The following is a 12,446-nucleotide window of genomic DNA, read 5'->3' as shown; positions in this document are numbered from 1 at the left end:
GTGTGTGTGTGTGTGTGTGTGTGTGTGTGTGTGTGTGTGTGTGTGTGTTTGTGTTTCTGTGTTGCAAGTTCCATTGCTGAGAAGCAAGATATTTTGTTTTGCTTAGATTGGTTTCCTAAAAAACCATGAGATATGGGTGGAAAGCCCTCCAAACTCCAACAGCAGGAAAGAGGAACACATCAATTGCACTGTCATTTTGTGTGTGTGTGTGTGTGTGTGTGTGTGTGTGTGTTGCAAGTTCCATTGCTGAGAAGCAAGATATTTTGTTTTGCTTAGATTGGTTTCCTAAAAAACCATGAGATATGGGTGGAAAGCCCTCCAAACTCCAACAGCAGGAAAGAGGAACACATCAATTGCACTGTCATTCATTCAGCATTTACTAAGTATTTACTACATACTGGGTGCTGCATTCAGTGCTAGGAGGCACAGACATGTGACACACAAAGGAGAACGCATATGGAAGAGACAAGATCAACACACCTGAAAGCAACTAGAGAACAGTTAAGAATGAAGTACTTACTAGAAATAATTTATATGTGGAAGAAGTGTAGGAGAGCAGCTAAGAGCACTAACTTGGTACATTAATTTAGGTAAATCTGAGCTTGGTTTGAACCTGAACTCCACCACATATGTGTGATTATGAACCAGTTACTTCACCTGTGAGCCTTGGTTCTCTCATCTGTAAAATGGGGATAACATCATCTATCTCATTTTGTAGCTGGGAGGATTAAATGGGATAATGGATGTACATAGCATGGTGTTTGGGAGTGCTGGCTCTAGAACGAGGCTACTTGGGCTCAGATCTCAACTCCAATGCTTCCCTGCTGTCGTCTTGGGCAAGTTACTTAATCTCAGTTATAGTTTTCCCATTCTTAAAATTGGAATAACAACAGCTCCTACACTGTGGGGTTGATGTGAGGCTTCAATGAGTTTTATCCAGTGGGAAACTTTTAGAATAATCTTGGAACATAGCAAGAACCCAACACATACATTTACAACAGGAAAACAACTGCTGAATTATTTTCACAAGAGAAATTAAAATCTATCTGCACACAAAAATCAATATGTGAATGTCTATTGCAGCTTTACTTATAATCTCCAAAAGCTAGAAACATCCCAGTGTCCTCCAACAGGTGAATAAATGATGAAATACTACTCAGCGATAAAGAGTAATGGATTATGGGAATGTAAATTGGTGCAGCCACTATGGAGAACAGTATGGAGATTCCTTAAAAAACTAGTTTCCATATGATCCAGCAATCCCACTCCAGGGCGTATATCCAGAGAAATCCACAATTCCAAAAGATACATGCACCCCAATGTTCACTGCAGCTCTATTTACAATAGCCAAGACATGGAGGCAACCTAAATGTCCATCGACACATGAATGAACAAAGAAGATATGGTATATTTACACAACAGAATATTACTCAGCCATAAAAAAAGAATGAAATAATGCCATTTACAGCAACATGGATGGACCTAGAGATTACCATACTAAGTGAAGTAAGTTGGATAGAGAAAGACAAATATCATATGATATCACTTATATGTGGAATCTAAAAAAAAAGATATAAATGAACATATTTACAAAACAGAAACAGACTCACGGACATAGAAAACAAACTATGGTTACAAAAGAGGAAAGGTCGGGGGAGGATAAATTAGGAGGTTGGGATTAGCAGTTTCAAACTACTGTATATAAAATAGATAGTCAACAAGGACATACTGTATTGCACAGGGAACTCTAATCCATATTCTTTATAACCTTTATGGGAAAAGAATCTGAAAAAGAATTGATACATGTATACGTATAACTGAATCACTTTGCTGTACACCTGAAACTAACACACATTGTAAATCAACTATACTCCAATATAAAATAAAAACTTAAAAAAAAAGAGTAACAGACTACAGATTCATGCAACAACATGGCTGAATTTCAAGTTCACTATGGTAAATGAAAGCAGTCAGATTCAAAAAGCTATAGACTGTATAATTCCGTTTACATGACATTATGGAAAAGGAAAAACCATAGGGAGAACAGATTAACAGTTGCCAAGGGTTAAGGGTGGTGTTTGGCTACGAAGGGGCAGAGTGAGGGAGTCTTTTGAGGTGATGGAAATTTCGTACCTTGAATTCCCCCAAATATCCACTTGGCTCACCACCTTCCCTGGGAGGCTCCTCTAATCGTGGTATTTTAAATTGTGACATCTACCTCCACGATTTCCTAATCCCCTTTCCTGCTTTACTTTTCCCAGTAACTCTTACCATCATTGAGTCTACTGTGTAAGTTACTTGTTGTCTGTCACTCCCACACATATGTTCTAACGATGCAAGATTTGTCTCTGTTTTTGTTTTTTTCTGTACATGGGCCTCTCGAGGCCTCTCCCGTTGAGGAGCACAGGCTCCGGACACGCAGGCTCAGCGGCCATGGCTCATGGGCCTAGCCACTCCGCGGCATGTGGGATCTTCCCGGACCGGGGCACGAACCCATGTCCCCTGCATCGGCAGGCGGACTCCCAACCACTGCGCCACCAGGGAAGCCCTTGTCTCTGTTTTGTACCCTGATGTGTCTCTAGCCCCTGGTACAGAGTAGGTGTCCAGAGGAAGCTGCTGAATGAATGGATGGATGGATGAATGAACGAGTGATGCTAGACTTCCTCATATATTTTATATTTTTTGTCCTTATTTAGCAGGAGTTAACATTCGAGGTAATCCCACAAGTACCTGGGATTGAAGGCACCTCCCTCCGCAGAAGTTTTTGAAGTGGCCTCTACTGGAAACCCCATAAGGTCAACACGTTTGTTAGCTTCTGAAGTTGGGGTTTCCACACTGTATGGAGAGTGTGAATTAGGACCCTACCTTCCCACAGGTAGGAGGCTCAAGGTCCTAATAGTTTTACCTGGTGGACAGGGGCTGTCTGATCTGGGTCTTGTCCCTGCTCCTGGCCTTAGACAGAGTCCAGTTCCATCAATCAGCTGTCCATGAGGGCTTATCCCTGTCCCTGCGGGGGACCCAAGACCACAGTTCTTCAGGCCTGTAGGAATTCTCAGTGCCAGTTCCCACTCCATCATTGGCACCTGGTAATTTCTTGATTTTGAGTTTGCTCAATATTCTAAAATACCATATCGTGCCTTTGTATGCGCTGGAGTTGGAGGTGCAGGATTCCAGTGTGTGTGTTCCATAGGCCAACACGGCTGGACGTTTGGAGAGGCCAGCTCTACACTACATATGACCTTACCTCCAAGAAACCTGGAACCTTCCCCTGGGGCACACGAATCCCTGTGTGAGAAGCATGGCTACAGAAAGACATGAATTTTATCCTTCATGCAGGATGAAATAGAAAGGGCATCCAGACACGCTGGCTTCAGAGCAGACTCCCATTTTGTCTAGAGTTTACCTCCTCCGTGCCCTCCAACCCCAAAATCTCTGCAAGGGCCTATCACAGAAAGCCCAGACTCTCCGAAAATGCCCAGCTGCACTAGGGAGGTACCTTTTATAATTTGAAAACAAGCCCGGACCAGTAGTGAAAGTAAGGCCCAGCCAGACCCTTACCACATGCTAACTTCATAAAGATGGCAGACGGGAACCTGGAACTTCTCCACTAAGAGTTCTGAGAATGTGTCCAGAATCATTCTCACCAGGCCTTCTCTCTATAGTCACATGCCTTGGGGTGAGGCTAGTGAAAACCAGGGGACCCAGGCCTGATAAGGGACCAGGCCAGCTTCTGCCCATTGCTCTCCAAATCCTGCAGGTGGCAGCCGGACACAAGGCTGAGGATCTGAGGACCAAACGAAGGGGGGACCACGTGGCACTCCAGGCGCAGGGATGCTCTCGATCAGGGCAGCTCAGAGCCCTAGCTGCAGAGGATGGAGAGGCAACAGGGTGGTGGAGGACCTGCACTGTCCACGACGGTAGCCAGTAACCAGCCTGCCCACTGACACTGACATTTAAATTCATCACAATGGGATAAAATTAAAGATTCAATTCCTCGGTTGCACCAGCCACATTTTCAAATGCTCAGCAGCCACATGGGTCTTCTGTATTGGACAGCACAGATATGAAACTTCCCATCAGCAGAGTCCCAGGGGGAGTGCTGCCCCAGACAATGAGCTCCAACCCACCCAAGTGTGTAACACCCAGACTCCAGACAAGTCTGCATCACCCCCAGAGAACGTCCATTCAGAAGGCCCCAGAGTGGGTCCCTTAACGCAGACCCCTCCTCACCTCCTTCTTTTATTCCTTTCCGGTTTTATCGAGATACAACTGGCATACAGCACTATATAGGTCTAAAGTGTACAGCTTAACAACTTGACTTACATATATTGTGAATTAATTACCACAGTAAGTTTAGTGAATATCCATCACCTCATATAGATACAAAAAGAAAAAACGTGTTTTTTCCTGTGATGAGACCTCTTAGAATCTACTCTCTTAACAAGTTTCAGATACACCATACAGCAGTGTTAGCTATAGCCACTGTGTGGTACGTTACATCCTCAGTACATTTGTATCTTAAAACTGGAAGTTTGTAAACTTTGACCATCTTCATCCAGCTCCCCCTCCTTTCTTCTTGGAAAATAATTATTCCTCCTTAAGCTGGGATGGTTTAGGCTCCTTCAGGCCTCAGTGCCTTTGAACATGCTGTCACCTCTCCCCGGGATGCTGGGATGCTCTCTTCTTCACGTCTATGTACCAAACAGTGAGCACTGTGCCGGGGCTGTTGGTATCTGCCCATATGCCCTCAGCACTGCTTCAACGTGCCCACAGCTACTGCCTGGGGACTGTCCTGGCTATGGGAGCCATTTGGCCCTTGCACGGGCAGGCAGTGCTGGAGAGTTAATGCCCCAACAGATGGGGTGTTGGTGGATAGATGCCCCTTGAGTAAGATGACTCTGAGGCCTTTTCTACACTTGCTCCCAGAATCCCCAGAGGACTGAGCTTCAGTGGGGTCCCCAGGGGCAACTGGCCTGAAGAGATGCCTTTTACTGGCTTTCCGACACCCCATCCTGCCCCTCACTCCCTACTGGTGCTTCCTCAGATCACTTCCCAAATAAACAACTTGCACTAAAATTCTCAGAGTCTCCTTCCCGCAAGCCAAGCCGAGAAAAGGGCCTACCGTGTGCCAGACTCAGTGGTAAGCACAGAGGAAAAGAGATTTGATAAAACAAATTCAGTTCCTTCCTCGTAAGCTTGCAGTGACATGGGTGAAGCCGGAGGGTGAAGAGGCAATTGGGAGATGGTGGCGTGAACAGCACTGTAATGGGGCAGGAGAGGGGGCAGGGATTCCCTGGGGAGAGACAGCCGCCCAGCCTGGATGGGGTGGGGGGAGTTAAGGTGAGTGCTGAAGGCCGAGGGAGGGAGGAAGACTCCAGACAGAAGCGCTCCTGAAGACATGAATGGGGAAACATTGACACCTTTCACGCTGGGAATCATGTGATGGGATTGACATCTCATCACGCTGAAGGTGATGTGGAGAAAGGACAGAGCGGATGAGGATGGAAGCAGGGTGCCCACCCAGGAGGCTGGTGTGGGAACAGACAAGGAGAGACGGGGCGTGAATCAGGCAGGGCCCAGGCCCCAGGGACAGGCAGAAGGTGAAGGGTCAGAGGAGAGCTGATGAAGGAGGGTTGCCGGGACCTGGTGATCACTGAGCCCCGGAAGCCGAGGGAGATGATCCCAGATTCCTGGCTGAGGAAACTCGGTGGATACTGCTGCCATTCCCTACAAACAACACAGGAGGTGTGGGTTTGAGGGAAAGATGATGACTTTTGTTTTGGACATGACTCTGAGGTGCCTGTAGGCCTCTGATTCTCTGAGACCAGTAGCCTCAGCATCCCTGGAACTTTTAGAAATGCAATTTCTCAGGCCCTACCCCAGACCTACTAAATCAGGGACTCGGTGGGTGGGCCCAGCAATCTGGGCTTTAATAAACCCTCTAGCCCTCCAAGTAGTGGCGTGCTGAGAAATGTTTAACAACTCACTCCTGGGGAGAAGGAATTCCTGATTTTAGTACTCGCCAATTCTAACGGTGGAAATAATCCCACCATGGCCGATTTCAAGCCACCTGTCTGACATCACTCCACACAGAGCTGGGAAGAGATGCAGCAGTTGTCACCCCCAGGCAGTATGAACTGGCTCCAGGGGGTTCTGAGGTGCACCTGTGGGCCCAGAGCCACTGCTCGAGGCCAACTGCATGAACTTGTCTAATAGGCAGGTAGATGTACCGGTGTAAAGCCCAAGAGAGAGGACCAGGATGCAGAAAACGTTTGGGAGACATCAGCGTACATACAGGTGCCTACCAGGTAAACCCAGGGAACACAAACATGAATAATTAGACTGGGTTCCTGCCCCCAAGGATCACGCAGTCACTTAGACAGAAAGGCACACAAACAATCACCACAGAACAGTGGAGGCGCAAAGGAGCTGGTGATCCCCTCGACTGGGGAAGGTTCTTGGAGGAGGCGGCAGGAGCTGGGTGTTTTAAACACAGGAAGGGAATTAGACAGGTAGAGAAGAGGGAGGCCGGTGTCCCAGGCAGAAGGAAAGGCTGAGTGGAGGAAAGAAAGTGGCTGATGGGAGGTGGACACACTACAGTGACGGAAGGGGAGGCCAGAGAAGCCAGATCTACGATGCGCCTGGGCTCAGGGCTACAGAATTTAAACTTGACCTTGGAACATATGAGGCATCGTTAAAGAATTTGAAGGAGTGGGGGGTTATGATCAAGAATGAAAAGTCACGCTCTCTCCTTAATCATTACCCTGTATTCGCTCTGGAATTTCTTTTGTTTCTCAAACATATAGAGCTATTTCCTACCTCCAGGCCTCCATGCACTTCCTCCTGACTGGAACCCTCTCACAATGGCTGTCCTCTGGGTGGACTTGTCCATCAAGGTTCAGCCCAAGTGTCAACTCCTCTGAGGAGCCCTCCCTCTGGCCATGATGTGATTTAAAACAGGCCCCTCCATCCTCTCCACCCCAGTACCTTGTCCAGCTCCTTGGTATCGATGGCACTAACTACCAGCTACGATGATCTTCATTGTGTCTGTAGCCGCGTTTAAAATTTGTACATTTCAACCCTGATGTCAAAAGGAAAAACCAACTTGATTTCCCACAGCTGAACTTTTAATTGAATTCATCTTTGCTCTCAAGGCCCTGTTCTAACGTGCTCCCAGTTGGTCCAATTTAGTAGGCGTTTTTCAGATAAATTTAAATATTATCTCAATCACTGTGCAGTTCAGAGTTTGACTGCAGTTTTAACAAAAATACTCAGTAATTCAGGGTGTCATCATATTCCCCTCCTCTTGTCTCTCTTTTTAAAGGGCATCTGGGCACTGGGAAAGCTCGTGCCCCATAACGGACGGCGGTGGGACTAGCAATAGGAAAGTGCTGATGGGATGCTTCTCAATGCCAGCCTTTAACCTCTGATGGCCTCATCTGCAATGAGGTGGGTCAGAGCTTCAAAAACTAAACAGAGAATTACCATTTGACCCAGCAATTCCACTTCTAGAACTAAATTTCCAAAAGAATTAAAAGCAGCAGCTGTACACCCACGTTCATAGCAGCACTATTCACAATAGCCAAGAGGTGCAAACAACCCAAGTGTCCATTGACAAATGAACGGATGATAAAATACGGTACACACAAAGAATGGAATATTATTCAACCTTAAAAAAGGAATGAAAATAGAAAATAAACTTATGGTCAACAAAGGGGGAGGAGGAGGGATAAATTAGGAGTTTGGGATTAAAATATACACACTACTGTATATAAAATAGATAACCAACAAGGACCTACTGTGTAGCACAGGGAACCACACTCAGTATTTTTTAATAACCTATACGGGAAAAGAATCTGAAAAAGAATAAATATATTTATATATAACTGAATCACTGTGCTGTACACCTGAAACTAACATGACATTGTAAACCAACTATACTTCAATTAAAAATATATATATTATTGGGGCTTCCCTGGTGGCACGGTGGTTGAGAGTCCACCTGCCGATGCAGGGGACACGGGTTCGTGCCCCGGTCCGGGAAGATCCCACATGCAGTGGAGTGGCTGGGTCCGTGAGCCATGGCCACTGAGCCTGCGCGTCCGGAGCTTGTGCTCCGCAACGGGAGAGGTCACAACAGTGAGAGGCCCGCGTACCACACACACACACAAAATATATATATATATATAAAATTATCCAAAAAAAAAAAAGGAATGGAACTCTGATACCTGCTACAACATGGATGAATCTTGAAGATGTTATGCTAAGCGAAATAAGCCAGACACAAAAGGAAAAATATCATATGAGTCTGCCTATGTGAGATATCTAAAATAGTCTGATTCATAGAGGCAGAAAGGAAGATAGAGGCTGCCAGGGACTGGGGGAAAGGGGAAACTAGGCAAGGGGAAATCTACAGAAATCGCTGATAAAGGGGCCTTTGTATCAGTCAGCTACCACTGCATAACAAACCACCCCAAACTCAGTGGCCTGAAACAACAGTCACTTATTATCATACCTTATCTGTCTTTGGGTTGACTAAGAGTAGGCTGATCAAGGCTGGGCTCAAATGGGGTTCAGGGGTCTGCTGACTTCACTGGGGTCACTTCTGTATCTAGAGGTTGGTTTGCGGGTAGTTCTCTAGGCTGGGCTTGGCTGGGCACCTTCATTGGGGCAACTCTGCTCCACATGTCTCTCATCCTCTTCTTGGGACCAGCGAGCTAGCCCAGAATATTCTCATGGCAATGGCAGAAGCACCAGAGAACAAACCCAGTCATGCAAGCACATTTAAATATCCTGCTTGTGTCACGTCTGCTAATATCCACTGTCCACGGGCAGGGAATTACAACTTGCCCTCAAAGTCACACGGATACAAGGAGTGAAGAATTGAGGCCATAACACAACCTACCACAGTCTTCTTCCAAGTTTTGCCTTCAGGGGGCCAGATAAACAGAATATTTGCTTTGTGCTCTGTTTGATACACAGCCCTGAAAGGATGTGTCACTTTGGGGGTGAACTTAGTGCCACTTGGGGTGAGCTTTTGGGGTGTCACTTCCACAGTTATCCTTCTGTTATAACACACCCCACATGGTTCTCTGGCGGGTTCTTTGTGTGTCTGTCTCCTCTGTTACACTGGGTGCCCCTGTCTTATTCACCTAGGTTCCAGAGTGGATGTCCATAAACATCCCTTGATGTTTATGGACATCAAGGGATGTCCATAAACATCCCTTGAACGCTGAGTGAATGACGGCCACCATGACCCCTCCCTTCTCTGTCTTCCTCTACACATTATTTTCACCCTTTATCTCATTTTCTGGTTATTGCTGGTTAATCTGTTATGCTTACAATTCATCATTACAGAGTCACATGGCTGTCTTTTTACTGACAGAGCATTCAAATCAGTCACCTCAAAAGACTATACTTTTCTATACTCTTTCCCCACCCTGAGTTCTGAAGGAAGTTTCAGGAACTCCCGCAGTAATGCTGTCATGTTCGCTTGAATACTCCTGAGGGTGACAAATCTTTGCCTTGTTAAGGTGGATGGAATTTTTGGAAACAGCTGACAGTCATTTAGATCCAAAGCTGGTGACAAAGGTGGGTGATCAATCTGGGTCATTCTGGGGGGAAAAAAAGAAGTGATCAAGAAGAAATGAGCCTGAGATTTTTCCATAGTTTCAAAGCTATCCCTGAGGACAGCCCACAGGAGCCCCAGGTGGAAAAGAAAACGGTCATCTGAGCAGTCAGCCTCCTCCCAAGGTGACTATATTGAAGGGGCCCACATACACCATGGGATGAGAAGTTTTCATCTCATTTACTTTAGCTGTGGTTCTGATGCTTTTAAATCCTTTGAGAATCTGATGAAAGCTCCAGGCCGTCTCTCCAGAAAAATGCCCATTTCATGCATATAATTTCAGGGGGCCCACGGACCCCCTGAAGCCAACCCAAGGATCCCAGGTAAGAACTTCTGTTTGGAATGAACACACTAACTAGTGTGAAGGCACCAGAGAGCAACAAGTATGGTCTCCTTCGTTTCTTAGTTTCTACCCACCCACCTCACAGTGAGCCCAGGCCAGGCCCAGGACATAACAGATTCTCCAGAAATAGTATGTGAACTACTGGTACGCCCTTCTTCACTCTGAGATCATCTTTGTGGGCGAGGTCCCTGTGGCCAGCTTGTCCCCTCGGCGCCTGTCAGGTCGGCAGTGCAGTCTGAGCGTGGTGAGCCTTCTCAGAACGGCTGTTTCAGCCTCCACAAGGTTCTTGCTTGGGAAGAAGCAGGAAAGGGCCTTGCTGCTCCAATTAGACTCAGGGGTTCAGGGGGTCCAGGCTGGGAATGAGCTTTACTTTGGGAGCTCAAGGGCCAGGCCAGACCAGCTTCAGTGTCCTTGGTGCCCCTCCCTTCAGGCACCTGTCAGGGTGCTCTGAGCAGCCAAGGGCACAGGGGCGGGAAACGCCTGCCATGAGGCCTAGTGGCCACAAGAGGGAGCCATTTGTCCTGATAGGACAGGCGTCTGGCTGGGATCGTGACTCCCACATTCATCTCCCGACGCCCACGCAGGCTCCGGGTAGCGTTAGGTGCTGACAGCAGGCGAGGACAGAGCATGGGGTGCAGGTGGCCACCGGCTGAGATAGATTCTCCCCCAGTGACCTGCTTCTACCCAGGTGGGTGCAATGGACACAGCCACTTCCAATGCCTCTGAGCTCTCAGACCTTTTATAAGGTTCCCCCTCTCTTAAATTTTTCTTTTCTTTATGGCAGAAGCAACCCAAGCTCAGAGGGGAAAATGAGAACATTCAGACAAGCAAAGGACACCCGACACCAGCCCATCTCAAAGACAAGCCTGGTTACCATGATAGAGGTACATCCTGCCTGGGACCCTCAGGAGGGTAACAAGAATAGGGGAGCCTTTCAGGGAGAATGGGGGTGCATTTGTCGATGGGGTACTCAGCGGTCTGTGGAGAGCCGGTGATACCCCCAGAGTTCTGAGCCACAGGTGCCTGGAGGGAGAAGCACATGGCCGGGGAGGGAAGGAAGCTAATCCCCGCTGAGCCACCCTGTGACCCCATACGTCCGTCCCAGGAGCCGTCTCCTCTATTCTATATGCACATGCTAACCAGTGCTGCTTTACAGCTAGGGAAACTGAGACTCAGACGAAATCACTTCCTCTGGGTCACACAGCCAGTGAAGTGCTGCTGGAGCCCAGATCTGAAGCTGGGATGTCTCGCTCCAGAAGCTGATGCCTTTACAAAGCCCTGGGGCCTTTCACGGCGAGGGTCTGCCCTCCGGCTCGGAGAACGTGGCCCAGCTCCCCAAGCCCCACCTGCCCCCACAGCATCACACACATCCCAGAGTCTGCAGTACAGCCCCAAGGTTAGAGGGCCTCTCAGGCCATCAGCGTCTGGTCCTGACTGCACAGTCCCTGCCCTAAACCAGCCCTCAGGAGGCCTCAGAGGAGGAGAGGTGGGCACTAGGGAAAGGTGCTCAGGAGATACTGCAGTGACGCGTCCGTGGCCTGCTCAGCCCTGGTGTGGTGGAAACTGGTCGCACCTGTCTCCCTCTGAGGCTCTGCAGAATGGGTCCACAGAGACTCTGATCATCTTCTCTGGAAAGAAGCCCCTGCCGCCCTTCCTTGGGGGACAGGCAGCTCTGAGAACAGGCACACCCACCCTCTTCCCAACCTCCCTTTCTTAGGACACCTCCTCCCAGACTCAGCCTGGAGGCCCAGGGAGAGGCCTCCCCTGGTTGCCAGGGCAACGGCTCCATTGTTCCTGCCTCCGGAGGGCAGCAGACAGGCCCCCCCTAGCTCCTGGACCTGGCTCTCCCTACTGTTCTTGAGCCAGTGGAGCCCGCAGGGCCCCATTCTACCCCTCAGGGCCTCTTTGTCACAGCAAGATGCAGAGGAGGGGGAGACAGGCTGACTGGTCACCATGCCAACAACACATTGCCCACATCCCTGGGGGGAGGGGAGGGGCTGGGGCCTTCGGACATTCAGCGGTCTAGGGAGTGGTTTGTCTGTCCTTGGGTCACCTGCCAAGGGCCCCTGCTGCTGGCCCAGTATAGGCCTCAGGGTCCACTGTGGGAGAGACTCCGCTAGCTCTCTGCTTTTCACCCAGTGTGCTGTATTTTTGCTCAGTGAAGCACAGCTTGGAGCTGAGGCTTTCTCCCACCCATTCTGAAGTTTCACCGGCAGGCGGGGCCTGGGCTGTGGGAGAGGAGCTAGGCTGTGTCCTGGCGCCCAGGCTGCGCTGGGGGCTGTGGTCCGCATCCATTCACTCATTCATTCGCTCTATCTCATTCATTCAACAACATTCCCTGGGGCTGACTCAGGGCCACTTCAATATTATTAAAACCACTTTACAGAAGGAGAACTCTTACTCCAAGAGGTAAATGGCCCAAAGTGCCCGAAATATTAAGTGTCAGAGACAGGATTTAATCTCAGCTCCGGCTGG

Source organism: Neophocaena asiaeorientalis, unplaced genomic scaffold (assembly GCF_003031525.2).
Source record: "Neophocaena asiaeorientalis asiaeorientalis breed wild unplaced genomic scaffold, Neophocaena_asiaeorientalis_V1.1 scaffold43, whole genome shotgun sequence".
Classification (NCBI taxonomy): Eukaryota; Metazoa; Chordata; class Mammalia; order Artiodactyla; family Phocoenidae; genus Neophocaena; species Neophocaena asiaeorientalis.
This window is presented reverse-complemented; position numbering follows the sequence as displayed.